This window comes from Loxodonta africana, chromosome 20, assembly GCF_030014295.1.
Source record: "Loxodonta africana isolate mLoxAfr1 chromosome 20, mLoxAfr1.hap2, whole genome shotgun sequence".
Taxonomy (NCBI): Eukaryota; Metazoa; Chordata; class Mammalia; order Proboscidea; family Elephantidae; genus Loxodonta; species Loxodonta africana.
Window position 1 is genome coordinate 27,047,986 of NC_087361.1, and position 20,005 is coordinate 27,067,990.

General features: G+C 36.9%; 1 non-coding gene across 1 annotated transcript; it reads left to right on the plus strand.

The window, feature by feature from the left end:
- The first annotated feature begins 8,504 nt into the window (after window positions 1-8,504).
- LOC111750729 (U6 spliceosomal RNA) lies at window positions 8,505-8,612 on the plus strand. Its single transcript, XR_002785817.1, has one exon. It is a non-coding gene; the product is annotated as a U6 spliceosomal RNA (small nuclear RNA).
- Window positions 8,613-20,005: the final 11,393 nt, after the last annotated feature.

The following is a 20,005-nucleotide window of genomic DNA, read 5'->3' on the forward strand; positions in this document are numbered from 1 at the left end:
TTATTGACATGGCCCTACCATAATCCTAGGCACCCCTTTGAAAGCTAAGATTTTCCCTGAGTAGTAGAAGAAGTCAAGGCATTAGAGCTTCAGCGCTTCAAAGCACAATGGCAATTTGATGCGTTGCTGTTAGCCTGAGGATGTAGGGAGTCACATGCCAATGAGCACACATGGTCTCAAAGAGCGAAGGGTAAAATCTTAGTCCAGCCAACACCTTGGTTTTGACCTTATGAAACCCTAAGCAGAGAATCCAGTTAAGCCTGCCGGTACATCTGACATACAGAACTGTGAACTAATAAGGCAAAACAAACAAAAAATAAAATTGGATAATTACTACTTCTTTGGAGCTTGTATTTGCTCTTTTGTAGTTCCCATTATATTTATTAAACTACCTGAGGGCATATTAAAGTATTTTAAATTAGGATAATAGCATAAGCAAAGTTTAATAAGAGGCATTACACCATGTATTATTTAATTTGAAAATTTCTGCTACATATGACTGGGCACTTTTGGTTGCCTATGGCTGACTGAGCAGTTATTAAAAATTCTCAAAAAAAACAAAACAAAACAAAGAACTATACTAGAAAAGGATATTTTCTTTAGTTTCTAATTATTATTGTCTATTTTGATGGTAGCAGGATCCATTTATATTTGTCAAGGATATTCTAGTGATATTGTCTATCCCATAAAGTTTGGGAACTAAAACATCAACCCTGTTGGTCACTTAACGCACTTTGGCCCTGTTAAGTATAAACTTTCTCCTCCACTTCTCTTAGCCTACTTAGGAATGCCAATTGGGGATCAAGAAGCATCACATATTGGCAAAAGGGGCACAGTATTGGAAAAGCATTCTAAACACTGTAATATATAGTCTACTACCTTGTTCCATCAGTGCGAGCCATGCAGTCAATTATTGAAGAGTATCATCAGTTATTTTAACTAAATTTATGTCTTTAAATCGACAAATTAAAACGGTTCTCTAAAAACAGATTAATTACAATTTTGGACAGGTATATAATTTAGTCATTGGGATATTTATCTAGTAAAAACTATGCATGGTATTATATTTCCTTTGATCTTGAAATGTGTTTATCTGATTGGTAGACTTGGGCTAGCTCAGTATCTTAAATTAAGCTAGATTCTTCTCCAGGCATAGGAAACAAATAGGGTTGAAAAAATTTGGCAAAAAAGGATTTCTTTTACACTGCTGGCATATTCAGTATCCCTCATCTAAAAACAAAACAAAACAAAAACCCAAAACCACAGACCCTCGAGTGGTGGTTGTACAGATAGATATTTTTAAGAGTGTTAGGACACTCTAAGACAGATGTCCAAGTTAACATTGAGAGGAAACTTGAAGTAGGAAGAAATTTTACCTTTTGGTAAGCATGTATTCATTACCTAAAATGTAAAGAAGTCCATAACAATTACTTTACTGGATACATAAACTGTTTGAATTATTTTGCTTATGTGAAAATACAAACATTAAAATCTACTTTGTATGTTCATTTTATTGATTTATGCTTGCTAATTTTTAAAAAAATTTTAATTACTATTTCCACATTAAAAACTACAGTCATTTTTGTCTACTGTATTTCTGTAAATTACAAATTTATAGAAATATAGTATATACAGTAACCTCCAAAAATAACATTTTGTTTTAAAATTCTCTGCCTATCCCTTTAACTAGCTATAAAAGAGCCTATCCATAGGATTAATTTGAACCTACTGTGACTTATAAAATAACTGAATGTGCAACCAACTTTTTAAAGGTCACAGGGAATTGAAAGGGGGTGGATGGGTAATATGGCTAAGTGCCTTTTTTTCTTTTTTTTTCATAGGTGTGAGTTTTTCTGTAAAGCCTGAGAGAAACCTTTGGCCCAGAAAGTAGTTGAGTAGGGATTAAGCTCTTACAGCAAAAAAGAAAAAAAAAAAAAAAAAAAAGAGTGTTCCCTGCAGGTATTATAAAGATCCCAGCTGTTGGGGTACATATACCCTGGTTATGATTGGCACTGAGATGTCAAAGCTCAAAATCCCAAACCACTAAATTGACGGCCTTAATCAGGCAAGGTTTGTCTATCCCCTACTGCTCTGGGTCAGCCAAGAGCTGTGTATCTGTTTTTTTTTTTTTTGCTGGGGAGACAGCTCCCTCTACCCTTTCAGTTGTACTGCTCCCTTTTACCAGAAACAGTCTTTTTTTCCCTCTATTACACTACTTTATAAAACCCTTCTACTTTTACTTAATAGCTACGTAGAGAATGAGGGAAAGAAATATGACCATTGAATCAATTGTTCGAACAAGAGAAAAGTGTGGCTTTATGCATCTAAATTGTAAGAAAAACATATCTATATATATAATACTTTGATATTAAATAATAAGAATAGCTTACATATGATTTAATAATACTGTATATATATACTCATATAACTCTGGTGGCATAGTGGTATGTATATAACAGCATATACATATGATATGCTATGCATGTGTGTGTGCATATTCATAGCTCCCTCTGTCATAACTTGCCAGGCAGGCCTTATAAGCTATTTGCATGGGATAGCTTATTACAGCTGATTCTTCAATAGGCAAGTTTGTCATATATTTTTAAATTTTAAATTTTGGCCATTACAGCTTCTTTGCTGATTAATCCCAATAGTGGCTCAAGATACTTCAGCTCTGTAAGACTCAAGCAAATTGTTTTAAACAATTTTCACATGTCATCAGGTTATGGAATGAGCTAGAATCAAGAGTATACATGAAAAATGAAATTAATTAATTGTATTCTTTCTCACCACAGTGCTAAAAACCAGTGTATTTCAACGTGTACTACCTGGGAAGCTTGTTAAGATGAATATTCTGATTGAAGAAGTCCAGAGTAGGGCCTGAATCTCTCCAGGCCTAACAAGGTCCTGGGAGATCCTGCTGCCGCTGCCGCTACTGCTATGTGGACCAACTTTGAGCGGCGAAGTTATAAATAAGCTGTGCAAATAATTATTCCCCACCCCTGTACAAAACCTTGTGCAGATATCATCGCTTTCTGGTAAGTTTTAAGTATTAAGAGGTCTAGTCTAGTTCAAAGCAATCTCTCATCTGATTAAGTTGCCTTCCTCTCACAGCTCAGTTCTGATTCTGTCTGGAAAACACTAGAGAGAGGTGGGGGAAGGCCAGGGGGTTAGATGCTTCAGTCAGGTTCAGGAGAGTCAGAGGCAACAGAGTGGGGGAGCAGAAGGAGAAAAATGCCTTCAAGACTATGTTGTTGCTGTTAGGTGTTGTTGAGTTGTTTTTTACTCATAATAACCTTCTGGACAACAGACCGAAACCCTGCCGGGTCCTGGCCCATCCTCTGATCCCGGTTATGCTCCAGCACATTGTTCCAGCCAGTACCAATCCGTCCTGTTGAGGGTCTTCCTCTTTTTTGCTGACCCTTACTTTGCCAAGCCTGATGTCCTTCTCCAGGGACTGATTCCTCCTGATAACATCCAAAGTATGTGAGACATAATCTCACCATCCTGCTTCTAAGGAGCATTCAAGACTGTAGGGGAAAGAAAGGAAATAGAAACAAAGCTTACTTGATTAATATCGTGTGGTGTGACATTCCAGTTGCTAGAAACAGACATCATGTTTGGTAGACGGTCAGTGAAAATGAGGGAAACAGTCAATGATATGGACCGACGCAGTAGCCACGACAATGGACTCAAACATGAAGATGACACATGACTGGGAAATGCTTTGTTCTGTTATACATAAGGTTGCCATAAGACCTACTGGACAGCAGCTAACAAGGACTTGGCATTGGTGCCTATTTGTGTGTCAGCTGTTCGAATATTAATTCTATTGCGGGACTTAAAAAAAAATCCAATGATTGAACATTTCTCTTTTGCAGTTTCTTGAGGCCATTTACTTCCACTGGCTATCTGTTAAATGACTTGTTTTCAGACCCTGGGATTTACCATTCTATTGCAGTCACTTTGGCCATCCTGGTAGTACTCATGAGTGCAGTATCTTTTAAGATGGCCTAGGCCTGGCTCTTTCCTGCAAAGTCTGCATTGCCTATGGGAAAATTAATCTCTATTTCCTGGTGATCGTCACAGTGCAGCCCATGTTTATGAAGTCCAATCTCTACTCTCTGACCTCTGTCCCTCGTTGGGCATCTCCAGCCAGACTCTTGTCTTTAGCCATTTGAGGCGTGCATGAGTCAGGTGTCAGTTAAGCTCTTGTTAAGCTCTTGTAGACATTTTCTTGAAGCAAACTCATCTCCATAAGTCCCCAAAAGGTGGCAGAGAAAAAAAAAAGTATACAATTAGTTTTCTAAAATAATCCTTAACTCACTCTATTTAATCTTTCCAGTCTCTTCTCGTTGTGAGTTAGGTGCAGAAAAGTAATATTCTTAGCTTACTTGTAGTATATTCAAGGTAGGCATTTTACTTTAAAATGTAGGGGTCATTAGTATTCATTGTTTCCACTGTGTATTTCCAGCCAAAACTTCAGAGATAAGAAGAGCCTCATTACATAATCATATTCTATATGTATTATATCACTTAATACTAACAACCTTGGGAGGTGGTATTATTATTATTCTCATTTTAGAGTTGATAAAATAAAACACAGAGATTAAAAGAAAAACAGTAGCTGGAAATCCCACTCTAGACTATTATATAACTTTAGCATTTAAGTGCTCAATATAAGCTTAGTATTCATTAGTAACCTGTTGCCTTTGAGTCGATTCCAACTCATAGGGACCCAATAGGACAGAGTAGAACTGTCCCATAGGATTTCCAAGGCTGTAAATCTTACAGAAGCAGACTACCATATCTTTCTCTCACAGAGGGCCTCATGGGTTTGAACAGCCGACCTTTCAGTTAGCAGCCAAGTGCTTAACCACTGCACCACCAGGGCTCCCTTAGTATTCATTATTTGGTCAAAGTAACACAGCTTTCCATTTCAGTTTCTTTTCTGTCCAGCATGATGTATTCATTGCTGTATGTCCTCCATAAAATAGTACGGGCCTTTATGCCAGATTTTCTATGAAAATAATTTCTGGGAAAATATCATGAAGAGGCAGTGCTTTACAGGCAGGGCAAATTTATACAAAGAAAATAACATTTCACCCAAAGAAGCATCAGTGTCTTCCACAGCTCTGTGAAATCCTGTGCCCATTTTACACGACCAAGCTGAACTCCATGTTTCAGCCGAAAACCAGGGTTCTTCCTTCTCTCCCTGCCTCCCTCCCTCCTGCCTGCTTTCTTCTTTTTCTATTTAATTATCCATTCCACTAAAATTTATTTATTTGCTTATATCATACAAATGTTTTCTTAATCAAAAATATCTATCACAGGGAGGTAAATGCTATAGAAGAGTTTGGAATGAAAAACAATAGTCCATCTTCTTATCTTTCTCAACCCATTCTTCTGGAGTTAACATTTGAAATAATTCCTGTTTTTCTGTTGATGAACTCTCTAACTCTACCTGGTAGAATTATACCAATATTTCTTTCTTCATTTACCAAGTTTTGAAAAATTGACTACACTAGGAAAGACAACTCACTGATATTGTCCCACCTGTTATAATGTCAATTTCTGAGTTTCTGTCAGATATATTTTACTTTTTTTCCATTTTCAGGGTTGTTAATATTTACATTATATAACAACAAATAATTATTTTGTGTTTTGCCCATAGCGACCCCATAGGACAAAGTAGAACTACCCCATAGAGTTTCCAAGGAGCCCCTGGTGGATTTGAGCTGCTGACCTCTGGATTAGGAGCTGTAGTTTTTAGCCACTATGCCACCAGTGTTTCTGTTTTGCCTGTAGTTGACCCTAAAATTTGAAAATTATTAATATTTAAAGTTGTTGTTTGTTGTTAGGTGTCATCAGGTCATAGGGACTCTGTATACAACAGAACAAAATACTGCACAGTCATTTGTTATCCTCACAATCCTTGTTTTCTAGAGCCCACTGTCGCAGCTACTGTGTCATTTCATCTCATTGAGGGTCTTCCTCTCTTTCATTGACCCTCCATTTACCAAGCATGGTGCCCTTCTCCAGGAACCAGACCCTCCTCATAATATGTTCAAAGTTTGTGAAATGAAGTCTTGCCGTTTTTGTTTCAACTGAGCACTCTGGCTGTACTTTTTCCAAGACAAATTTTTTCATTTTTTTGGCAGTCCATTGTATGTTCAGTACTCTTCCCCAGCACAACAAATCAAGGCATCAATTCTTCTTCTGTCTTCCTTATTCTTTGTTCAGTTTACCATGCATATGAGGTGAATGAAAACACCATGGCTTGAGTTAGGCACAACTTAGTCTTTAAAGTGACTTTTTTCTTCTTAGCACTTTAAAGAGATATTTTGCAGCAGATTTGCCCAATGCAATCTGTTGTTTGATTTCTTTGACTGCTGCATTTTTTTTTTTTTTTTGATTGTGGATCCAAGGAAGATGAAATCCTTTGCAACTTTGATATTTCCTCCTTTTTTCATGATGTTGCTTATTGGTCCACTTATGAGGATTCTTGTTCCCTTTATTTGAGGTGTAATCCATGCTGAAGGCTGTTGTTCCAATCCTAATGCCATGGTTTTCTTCATATAGTCCAACTTCTCGAATTATTTGCTCAGCATACAGATTGAATAAGTATGGTGAAAGGATACAACCTGACACACACAATTCTTGACTTCAAGCCACACTGTTCCCTTCGTCTGTTTGAATGACTGCTTGTTATTCTGAGTATAGATTACTTATGAGCACAATTATATGTTTTAGAATTCCCATACTTGGCAATATTACCCATAATTTGTTATGATCCACATAGTCCAATGCCTTTGCATAGTCAATAAGACACTGGTAATCTCTATTTTCAGCCATGATCCACCTGACATCAGCAATGTTCCACGTCTTCTTCCGAAACTGCCTTGCTCCACGTCTTCTTCTGAAACTGCCTTGAATTTCTGGCTGTTCCCTTTCAATGTACTGCTGCAACCACTTTTGGATGATCTTCAGCAAAATTTTACTTGCTTGATATTAATGGTTTTTTTTTGATAATTTCTGCATTCTGTTGGATTACCTTTCTTTGAAAATGGGTACAAATATAGATCTTTTTACAGTTGGTTAGACAGGTAACTCTCTTCCAAATTTCTTGGCATAGATGAGTGAGTGCTTCTAGTACTGCATCAATTTGTTGAAACAACCAATTGGTAGTCCATCAATTCCTGGAGCCTTGTTTTTTCCAGTGCCTTTACTTGCTCAGTGCAGCTTGGACTTCATCTTTCAGCACCATTGGTTCTTGATCCTATGCTACCTCCTGAAATAGTTGAATGTCAACCAGTTCTTTTTGGTACAGTGACTCTGTGTATTTCTTCCATCTTCTTTTGATGCTTCCTGCATCATTTAATATTTTCTATGGGAACCCTTCAAAGACTTGAATTTTTTCTTCAATTCTTTCAGCTTGAAAAATGCCACACGTGTTCTCCACTTTTGGTTTTCTAACTCCAGGTCTTTGCACATGTCATTATAATACTTTACTTTGTCTTCTTGAGCTGTCCTTTGAAATCTTCTGTTCAGCTCTTCTACTCCAATCATTTTTTCCTTTTGTTTAAAAAAAATTTTTTTATTTTTATTTTATTTTTTAGCTACTCTATATTCAGAAGCAACATTCAGCCTCTCTTTTGACATTAATTTTGGTCTTTTCTTTATTTCCTATCTTTTTAATGACCTCTTGCTTTCTTCATGTGTGATGTCCTTGATGTCATTCTACAGCTCATGGGTCTTTGGTCATTGGTGTTCAGTGTATCAAATCTATCCTTGACATGGTCTCTAAATTCAGGTAGTATATACTCAAGGTTGTACCTTGACTCTCCTGGACTTATTCTGATTTTCTTCAGTTTCAACTTGAACTTGCATAGGAGCAATTGATGGTCTGTCTCACAGTTGGCATGTGGCCTTTTATGACTGATGATATTGAGCTTCTTCATCGTCTCTTTCCACAGATGTAGTAGATTTCATTTCTGTGTATTCTATCAGGTAAGTTCTCACATTTATAGTCACTGTTTATGTTGTTGACAAACAGGCATTTGCAAGGAAGAAGTCATTGGTCTTGCAAAATTTTGTTACTCAATCTCTGATGTTGTTTCTATCATCAAGGACATATTTCCCAACTAACAATCCTTTTTTGTTTCCAATGTTCGCATTCTAATTGCAGTAATCATCAATGCATCTTATTGCAGGTTTGATCTATTTCAGATTACAGAAGTGGGTAAAAAATCTTCAATTTCTATATCCTTGGCCTTAGTGGTTGATGCGTAAATTTGAATAATAGCTATATTAACTGGTCTTTCTTACATAAGGATATTATCCTATCACTGACAGTGTTGTACTTCAGGATAGATCTTGAAATGCTTTTTTTATGATGAACATGAACCATTTCTCTTCAGTTTGTCATTCCTGACACTGTAGACCATGATTGTCTGATTCAAAATGGCCAATACCAGTCCATGTCAACTCACTAATGACCAGGAGTGCTCATTTTGACAGCACCTATACTAAAATTGGAACGAAACAGAGAAGATTAGCATGGCCCCTGTGTAAGGATGGACACACAAATTCATGAAGCATTCCATAATTTTTGGAGCCCTGTTGGCACAGTAGTTGAGAACTTGGCTGCCAATTGACTTCCTATTTTCCTAGATTCATACTTTATACATTCTATGCTACAACTATTAATGGACATTTGTAGCTGTTCTCATTTTGAGTCATGCCACATTAACAAATAAAAATCCCAAAAGCTTGACTCCATCCATGACATCAGGGTCAACTCTACTTTGAGAAGGCAGCTCTTCCCCAGTCATAGTTTGAGTGTCTTCCATCCTGAGGGGCTCATCTTCTGGCACTATATCAGATGCTTTCTCACTGTTTTTTAGAAGGTTATCACTGACCAATTTTTTCAAAAGTAGGCTGTCATGCCCTTCTTCCTAGTTTGTCCTTGTCTGGAAGCTCTGCTGGAGCCTGTCCACCGAGGGGGACCCTGCTGGTATTAGAAATACCAGTACCAAAGCTTCCAGTAACATGCAAGCCACCGCAGTATGACAAACTGACAGATACACAGTGGAATATTTATATAATTATCATTATATAAATATTGTTCAGTGCTGAATAAAATGGTATGCTAGCATAACTTCTTTTTTTATTTTTTACTAATGAAGACAGTGTCATGGTTCCTATGCCATTAAAAAGAAATAATCATAGTATCAAGGTCAAATGGATTCTACTTGCTGTCTACTAACAGTTTATAACCATAATACATTTTACCTATATTTTCAAATTGCCTTTTTATCTGTTGACAGGATAATGCACCTTTATGTTATGTTCAAGTTTTATATCTACTCTGGTATCTTCCTTTGCATGAAGTTTCCCTTCTTTCTGGAATCTTTTAGCCTCCCATTTGATTATCTTAAGGAACTAGTTTCCCACTTGGTCCCTTGGACAATAAATGAAAGAATAGCAATGCATGTTGGTCTCTTTTTCATGGCATATATCCATTTACTTTGTAAGTATTGTAGCCCCCTGATGCTTGGGTAAAACAATTATTCTATAAGGTCAGGGGTTCTAGTTGATGAAGAACATTATATGGCTATTGAATCCAGTTAGCATCAGCCCACAGACATCCTTCTTTTCCTGTAAGTTTTGGTTGTAATTGTGCTGTGTAGGTCATCATGACGACACACATGGCATTCAGTTTGAACCTGAATAGTGATGGCAGAGAGGGAGAGAAAGAAAATTAGTATAAGTTGCTATTTCCTAATGAAGAAAATATTTTGTTTTTTTCCAGAAGCAAATCTTGAGACAAGCATTTAAAAATGCAGCCGCTGTATTTGGTAAAAATGGGAACACTAGTAGGGAACTAAGAAAGTGCTACTTGGAAGGGAAAGCAACCATGGGTGGGTGACTGGATTTAATCCCATAGGGATGTGTGGGGAAAATTGAAACACGAATATCTCAAAATTATCTCACAAGAAGGGCAAAAGAAATGGAGAATTCATACCACAAATCCTGAGAATCTTTGGTTCAGGATTTAAGTGATCCAATGGAGTATTAATTCTTACAGCTCTTTGGCCTATGTGTATGGACAGAACATTCCTACCAGAAGTGAAGGAGAGCATGGAAGTACTGAGTACCAGAGATGCAGATGGAACTCTGCAGGTGGGCATAGCTGACAAAAACATGTTAAATTTGGCAGGTTGAACTCTGCCAGTGCATTACAAAAAGCTAGAGGAGTATAATGGAGCAATGGAGACATTTTCTATAGAAAAGTATATAGGGATAGCCAACAATTGCTATGTGGAGGATAACCTAGTAAACTGATCTTGGGAAAATGATCATTGATCAAGTGATTTTTTTTCTGTTCTCAAAATAATTTTATTTGGTTTCTTATTATTTCCTGGGTTCTAGTCACGTAGCGAGAGTCCTGTTGAAAGTGTCCGTCTAACCTACAATCTAGTAATTTTAGTTTCTCTATATTTGAGATAATCTTGTTCCTAGGGCTCATCCAAACAAGTAGGCACTTGCTGTTTGCCTTCACTGCATCCATTCACTTGCTACTCCCTTTCCTAAATGTACCAACAGTTTAATTTCCCCATTATGTCCATCCATTACACAGACCCTGCCTCCATGCCAGTTCTAGGGAAGGCTTCTGATTTTTTTCAAGGAATCTGTGTATTTCATCCCCCTGCCCACAATCAGGGGTGGATACATAACCTAGCTTGCCAATTTAGGCTGAATGCAAAGATTAAGTTTGGAATCTGGGAATTCTCACATAAAATTATCAGATAAATGACACCTGTAGCCCTGACCAAATAATGCATAAAGATTGTTCTGCCGCTTTTGGTCTTTCCAGTTACAAAAACCACTGCTGTTGAGTCAATTCCAACTCATAGCGACCCTATAGGACAAAGAAGAGGTTTCCAAGGCTGTAAATCTTTACGTCTTTAATCTCATTACAAACACCCACTCATTACATTGTTTAAGGCAGCTGGAGTTGAGATTTCTGTTACTTCAAGAACGAAGGTTTCCATCGCTATATCCTCGATGGGTTATGTGGTTCCAGCTGGCATCAAGTACTAACTTCACCTGCTAGTTTATCACTGAGTCCTATGGACAATTAGAAGCTTATCCTATAATATAAATGGAGATCAGATTTCTGTTCATTCCAAATTTAGCCTAATGAGTTTTTCTAAACTTTCCATATTCCCTGATTTTTTAACTCATTCACTAGCATCGATTTCTGCACTAGCCAGTGCTTGTTGTGTTCCACATACAGAAAACCCATTAAAACTGTTGTGAGTAAAAAGTGAAAATTATAAACACATTTTTTTTTGAAATTACTAGTAATAGAACTGTTTCTAGGCATAGCTATGTTCATGAGTTCAAGTAATGATATTGGGATTCTCTCTGTCTCTGTCACCTCCATCATCTCTCAGTTTTCCACTTTTCTTCATCAAATTTTTCTCTTAAATAGGCTTTCTGCTTGAGTTAGTTGTTGTTAGTTGCCTTCAAGTTGATTGGACTCGTGGTGAGCTCATGTGTGTAGAATAGAACTGTTCCATATTGTTTTCAAGGCTGGGAACTTTTGGAAGCATATCACCAGGACTGTCTTCCAAGGTGCCTCTGGCTGGGTTCAAACTGCCAACCTTTTGACTAGTAATTGAGTGCTTATGCCACCAAGGGATTCCAGATAGTGCATAATCCTTCCATATTTGTCAATCATCCTAGACAGAGCACTGAATTATGCTGATTGAACAGACTTTGAACATGTGGTCACCAGTGGAGCAAGAGATGGGGGAAAGGTCTCATCAAAACACATATATTAAAATTTAGGAAGCATGGTTTATCAAAGGAAAATCAGAGTTGTGTTATAAGTTCTGTGTATATGCAGTGAAACCTGTGAGAGCTGGAACTTGACAAGACTGCCTTGTTTTTTCCTGGTCTCACAAGTTTTCCACCATTGACAGGGTGCAGTCTTACCACTTTTCTATTGCTCATTTTAGTGGAAAATGTTTGAGATTTCCTGCTTGACAGGTTTCTACCTTACACGGGTTTGGCTTTTGCAGATTTTACTGTATATGGTTGTTGATTATATTTGAGAAGAAAAATATTTGTAGCTGGTGTGGCTTTCTCCCACAGTTTGTATCTGTTCCTCAGAAAGATTTTCCCCTGGATGAAAATTCTGCAACAACTGCTGTAGTCAGAGATAAGGCTTATGAACTGATAGAATGTATTATAAGATGGCTTATTGGCAGCCAGCTTTCAGTTTGAACCCTTCCCACCCCTACACTCCAACCAAATGCCATTTTGAAGAGAATGTTGTTTTGGGTTGCCAAAATCAAGGTAGAATCCTTAGATACTACCAGATGTTTCATTAAATTTATTTGGAGAAAAAAAAAATTTTTTCAGCCTCACTTATTGCATTTGCATATTGTTGCTTGTTCTCACTCCCTTTTAGGGATCACCTGCAATCACTTGTCTTTTGTAACTGTATGCCTTTTTGTAGTTCTTTTTTTTGCTTGTTTTTTTTTTATTGGGGAAGGTAAAACGTAAACACAAAATCACAATCTACTAATCTTTATATTTGACTAGGAACAAAATATTTTCAACAAATATTTATTGAATGCCTGTTTTGTGCACAGCAGTGATCAAACTTTTTAAAAACCCTTGATCTCATGGAAATTCCATTCTAGTGGATTCCAAATGTTTAACTTGAATTTCAATACAGGAATAAGAAGATTTATAAATCTCAAGCAATCATATATACTGAACAAATGGAGGGGTTTTTTATACACCCTCCCACGTATCTGAACACAATAAGGAACTCGTCAATGAGAGTACAATATGCTTTGTGAATCCTCTTCGATTTTTTTTTATTAGAATTCTTTGCATTTGTGGTCATCAGAATTGAATTTTTTTAGATTAGTAACTCATTCTTGAGTCATATTTCCATTAAGATCCTTTTCCTATGAGATTACTTTTTAAAAACCTTATTTACTAAAGCCTAGGATACATTTAAAAATGCTTCTTTTGCCAAATATTACTAATTATAGAAAGACATGCGGACATTTCTCCAAGGTTCCTGTAATATTCACATCATGATGGAGTATTTTTTGTAAATGTTAAATGAAGAATAGAATTTTATTTTATTGTTTTCTGAATTGTCAGGAAAGCAAGCATTTATTAGATACTATTTTTTTTATGCTGGGGGGATGCTTCTAGTATAAGTAAAGTCATATGATCTACAGATAATTTTAATCCTGATAGCTACTATCTTTTGTATGAAAGCTTCTTTGGAATTCATTATAAGTAGCTACTTTCTGTAACTTCTCTTTGCATAGGGTACTTGTATATTTTATCACATGTAATGCCTTTTATTGCCATCTGACAAAAGTTCAGACTTAATTTGGCTCAGTCAATGAAAATCAATTTATTGTTTCACTTAACCAAGAAGTAAAGAGATACAGTGGATTGCATGAATATTATGATTGAGAAAAGGGGGCCCTTCTTCTGCTTCTCTTTCAGATATGCCTTCCTCTTCCATCTCAGCTTTGTCTTCAGGGTTGCTTTCTTTGTGGTCACAGATGAGCAATATCCAGGGCAACGTGTTTCTTCGTGTATATACTGGATATGTATCTTTCTCCTTCAAACACAGACTAGAGCCCTTTAATCCAGCCTTATCAGTTCAATTTAGATCCTATGCCCACCCTGTGACCCATAACAATTACTAGGAGAATCATTGGCCACTGGCTGGATTGTAGAACTACTTTCTGGCAATGCAAATTCTATTACCAGAGCTGGTTTAGAAAATCAGAACTACCATTCGGCAAGCTGGGGTTAGGCTGAGCAATTGGTAGGGAAGGAGAGAAGATTCCACGGTAGGCAATCAATAATATGGATGGTGTTGGTTGGAGAAATATTGTATTCATTTTATAATGCTGTATAACAAATTATCACAGATTTATTGGCTTAAACAATACATATTTATTATATCACAGATTCTGTAGGTCAGAAATCTGGGCAAGCACGACTGGGTTCTTTACCAATTTTCACAGGACTGATATTAAGGTATTAACAAGCCGTGCTCTTTTCTGGAGCACAGAGTCATTTTCCAAACTCATTCAAGTTGTTGGCAAAATTCAGTTCTTTGCAACTATAGGACTGAAGTCCTGTTTTCCTGCTGGCTGTCAGCTGGAAACTGCTCTCAATCCCCAAAGTTTGGCCAGACTGAAAGAAGTAAAATAAGAGAGGTTTGTAGAATGACACCCTGTTTTCTGAAATGTGTGACTGGATTTGCTTTTGTTTTTAACAGTGAAACTGAGTAAAAATACAATGAAGAGCAGGTTATGGGGGATATTATGGGTTTAATTTGAAACTTAAATATGGAGATTTCCCAAGGTCTTCAAACAACCAAGAAATAAAGACATAAGGTGGACTGCCTGCACAGAATGATCAGGAAAAGGGGGCCTTCGCTGCTAATACAGGAAAATGAAAACAGGAACAATCAACAGTCTGTATTTACTTTTTTGGGCCTAGCTAACTTGTATACTCTTTCTCTCCCATTCATCAGAGAATGATGTGGGAAAGTTACAGTAAATGAATTGAAATCTAGCAAATTAATAACTCTGTATTGAATCAGAATAGAGAAGCTTTTTAAGAGGCTCATTTTACATAGAGAGGCCAGTGAGAACTCCATTCCCCATCTCTTCTCTTCCAGATAAACCCATTGCCATCTGCAGTAATAAGCATTGGTTTTAGTTGAGCTCTTAAGATCTTGGACGCAGAACTTCTTCTTCTAGGAAAAAAAAAATTTTTTTTTTCACCCAAGATACAGAAAAGATTAATCTCCCAGTTCTCAACCTACCTTTAAATTTAAAATATTGTATTAATCTACCTAGAATAATTGATCTTTGCATTTACTATTTTCAGATTCCCAGTCTTCATCTCAACTTTGGAAACACTGGTGGAAGTGGTTAAGTGCTATGGCTGATAACCAAAAGGTCGTCAGTTCAAATCCACCAATTGCTCCTTGGAAACTCTATGGGGCAGTTCTACTCTGTCCTATAGGGTCGCTATGAGTCACAATCAACTCAACAGCAGTGGTTTTTTTGTCTCAACTTTACTTGCAGTCACTTTTGACTTTTTTTTTTTCTTGAGTCCCTGGTATGCTATGTATTTTAATAGCTGACTTTCTAATGAAAGCAGAGATAACATTTCTTGGTGACTTTGAGATAAATTGCATGTATTCTCTTACAATATACTTCATATCCAGCTCTTCAAGATGATGGAAATCTTTATAGGTATCTTCTGACTGCACTGTTCATTCCCACATGAACAGAAGTCATTAGCAGTTGGAGAAGCTTATTTGTCCAGAGAGTTTTAGTGTTTATTAGATGTTGTTGATAGTGTAAACACAATGAAAGATTTCAATTTATTTTTACTTTAAAATGTTGGCTATCTAGACTCTTAGGAATCATGGGATTTGATGATTAGGGTTGTCAGTGGTTCTCAGAGTGGAGTTTGAGTAATGTACTGATGCAGAAACCAGAGAGCAAAAGGTTAAGGATAAACATTATTTCTGCAGTGATCTTTGACAAAACAACTGCTTAATCTCTGATGATTCTGCACATCCATATTTACTGGAATGGGAAAAGATAAGGTCTTTATTATGTGTCAAAAGTCACAAATAAATATAGGGTTAGTTGCTGTAATCCATTTATTTGAAGGCCTCTGGCATTCTAGCAGCATTGTTCATTCATCCAACTCAAAATTAGTCAGTGAAAACACTTTCTTTCATTAGACATATATATATATATATATATATATATATATATAATATATATGTATAAAAAGTAGACATTCTTATGTTCTTCTCCTTAGGCTGCAGCATTACGAACATACTGATTAGAAAGTTTATTTATATTATTTAATTTATGTTTATCTCCCTGAATGACTAAAATGCTTGGTAGGTAATGTGTTTATTTGAGAGCCCATCTCCTTGTACAGTTTTGTAAATTGTGTAGTCTGGAAAAGATGGCGGGCTTCATTAAAGTTATTACAGTAAATCGAACCTGGTGTTGGCATAATCATCAGTTTCCTTATAAAGAACTTTCCCACTTGATTTTTAAAAAATTTTTCCTAATTTTTGTTGATTTGCCAAATAGCCTATGCAAAAAACAAAAACAAAAATTTGATCAAGAAATGAGAAATTGGTTTGACTTTTTATAATATTGATGAGTTTCTCATCTATAAAAACATATTGGGATTTTTTTTAATTCATAATTTCCCTGGTTCTTCCATTTTAACTTTTTGAATCATTTTAGGATTATAGAGAGCCAATATGAAAATATGATGTTGAAGCTGTATGGAAATATGATCATGAAGCATTTGCTTAAAACTGCAGAAGTTGGAAGAGATAACTTTTTATTTTAGATTATTTAGATAGTCAAATATGGTTATAACAATGATTTTAAGAATCTTGCTCAATGTTATTTTTAATTTTATTGATAATAGATTTCTTAAAGTTGATAAGGGAAGAGATTTACAGTAAAGCCTGCGAAAACTGGAACCAGTGTGCGGCAGAAGCCTGTCAGAGAAGAAAAATTCAAATATTTTCCGTTAATAGTAATAGAAAAATGGTAAGAGTACACCCTGTCAAAGGCAGAAAACTTGTCAGACTTGGAAAAACAAGGCAGTCCCATCGAGTCCCAGCTCTTATAGATTTCACTGTACAGTCAGTTAAAAGATGCCATCAACAATGTGGTTCAGAAGCATAATGTCTTAGATTGTTTTCCGTAGAAGTAGAGCCTAAGAAAGGAATTCTTTTTTGTGTGGTTTTGAAAGGAAAGTAAGGGAAGCAGAATAGAGCAGGGGAAAAAACTAAGAGTATGATTTCAGCTGAAGACAAGCTTCAAAGGGACCTCACAGGAAAGTCTAGAGCATACATTCCATCATAGAGTTAGTCTCATCTAAGGGAAGGGGGCCTATCTCTTGTACCTCATGTCAGTTAGCAATAAACTGAGGTAGGGGTTGCAGTCAAGTAATCACCCAAGAAACTGAGGTATATTTCTTCACCATTAGCTACTTCTCTCTTCCAACAAAGACCAGATACTCTGCCTGAATAATGCTCATTGGGAGGATTTCCTTTCCCCACTGTCCGTCAGGGATACCTCTGGCAGTGGGGTAGACTGTAGGCCAATCAGCCATCTATTTTTTTCTTAAATCCACATATCAATTCACTTCTGAACAAAATACGCATTTTTTTCTCCTCTGGCAGTTAGTCTGAGGGATCTTCCCCATGAGGACATTGATCTGAGCTGAGGTGTCAGGGGATTTCACTTGGCCTTTTCTTACCACTATATTTTATATTCTCCAGGCTAAGAAACTTAAGTGAGGAGTTTGTCCACTGTTAAGTACGTTTGTTCAAGATATGCACTTGGAACCAAGGAAATGACAATCAGGCCAGGCTGTGGATCCAGTGAACGCAAAGTAAGTTAGACTTAAGTTATGACTCCATTTATAACCTGTATTAGTTTCCCATCCCTGCTGTAACAAATTAGCACAAACTCAGTAGCTTTAAACAGTGTAAATTTATTTCCTTCCCATTTTGAAGATCAGAAGTCTAAAATCAGTTTCAATTGGTTAAAGTCAATGTGTTGGCAGGGCTAGTTCCTTCTGGAGACTCTGCAGGAAGAATCTGGTTCCTTGCCTTTTTCAGCTTATGATGGCCTCCTATATTCCTTGGCTTATGCCTCTTTCTCCATCTTCAAAGCACCTCATTCCAATCTCTGCTTCTGTCATCATATCACCTTCTCCTATGATTCTTACTCTTTCTGTGATCCTCTTATAATGACCTTGATGATTATGCCATGCCTACCTGGATAATTGTCATTACAAGATCCTTAGCTTAATCACATCTGCAAAGTCCCTTTTGAAATATAACACTCACAAGCTCTAAGGATTAGGATGAGGAAGTATTTGGGGAGGGAGGCCATTATTCAGCCTACATTACCTAACATCCATATCCATCCTACTCTAAAAGAGATGCCATGATGTCACTGTGGATCTCTGGCTCTGAAGGGCAGCTCCATTCTTGTTTTCAAAAGTCATTGAAAGGTCAGGACATTTGTCTTATCCAATGTATGGTTACCCAAGTAAGTGGTCATAGCTTTTTGGGGAGACATGGGAGAATTGTTTCTGTACTTGCTGTTTTGTTGCAGGTTCCTTTATCAAGAAGATTTAACTTTTCCTTTGGTCAATGAGTTATGGGTTTGAGAACTAACTCATTGCTTAAAACTGAATACTTAATTGCAACTTTCCATCAAGGCTTATTTCAGCTTTCTGTTGCTCCATTCGTTATCTATTTGATTATATATATTAAAAAAAAAATCCCCATTTGTTGCCCATTTAGTGTACCTCCAAGAACACAGTGTTCTATGAATCTTTTGCATAAATCCCCATGAGTCAAATTCCCTGGCTACCCTTTCCACCTGGATGGCTTTTACTGTAATTATGCCAAATTAGCTTTTCACAATTAAATTCCATCTTGAATACCCCTCTCTCAAGTCTTAGAGCCCCACTCCTTCACTATCAGGATCCTGATTTTGGCATATTTTCAGCACGCTTAGAATAAATTCTTTGTATGTGTCTGATGTTAAGATGTAGGTAATAAAAATATCTTTAAGTACTACCAAGGAAAACCTCTAAATTGCACATGTTGCTTTAATTGTTGATTAACAAAACTGTACTACGTGCTTTGAAAAGCATCAGTGGTGCTCAGCACCCGTTATTATAGTTGCTATCGCTCTTGTAACCTCTCACATGCCCGAAACATTGCACCAGTTAGTGCTTCTCATTCAACTACGTCTAATCCCAGTTTATTACAGTTGAAAGAGACTGACAATATATATTTTTTTTACCAGTAATGGAGTCCTCTTTACCATCAGATTCTTCATCGGATGAAGAATCTCATTCTTAAAGTCGGCTTCCTGGGTCAACTTCTAGCTTCCTAGGACAACTTCCTAGGTCAGGTTTCCTAGAAGAGAGTCCAGGATGGGAGATCATCTTCAAATAATTCACTGGGGAGAGTGCTGTCAGATGGAAACAAAGGAATCAGGATAAAGTAGGGGAAAAAAGCTAAGCCAAATGCTGTCTTAGCTGAAGAACCAGCTACGGTTTGATCCCAGATGGAAGTTATGAAGCACAAATAGCACCAAGGAGTCAGTTCTTGAGGCAAGGGAACCAACCACGTACCCTCTTAACAGCCATCCATTGGCCAAGGTGGTTGGGGATGGGACAGAGAGACATAGTCACCAGAGGAAATGGCCTTAATTTGGCTGAGGGCTATTTTCTGGAGAAAGTGGCAGCTTTGAGTCTTAGAAAAGAGAATTTTCGGCTACAACACACAGCTACGGGGGAATGGGTGTGTCAGCTGAAAAAGGAATCTGAGTAGGGGCACCAACAGTTTTTACAACATACAATTTTGCATCTACAGATTACTCTTTACTTAGAAACTCCAAAATCTGTATAACAATAGCAACAGAGGTATTGAGGTGAAAAAAAAAAAAAAAGGCATCCCGTGTAATCTTATTTGGTTTCTGTTGTTTAGATGGAATATCCACACTACCTAAATTACTTAGATGATTGTCAATCTCCACGTTCACTTTGGGCTGTGAAATCCTATGCATTATCTTTCTCCATATTACTCTGTGTGAAATAAAGATGTGGCTATTATCCTGTTATCTGTTTCATCCAGGGTGGATAACTCGAGCCCCAAATTGGCTTTTCTTTTCTTACTTGAATGAATCAATTTACCTGTTTAAATTGATAAAAGCCAGCTTCCAGCTTTAGTATGTTGGTCAGAGCCTGACTGGAATTGGTTTTTCTGCACGATGCCAAATAGTTTAGATGAAAGTTAAAAACCAGGTGGTTCAGATGAAGAGTGTTGCACCCCGGTGTCCATACAAGACCAACCAAATGA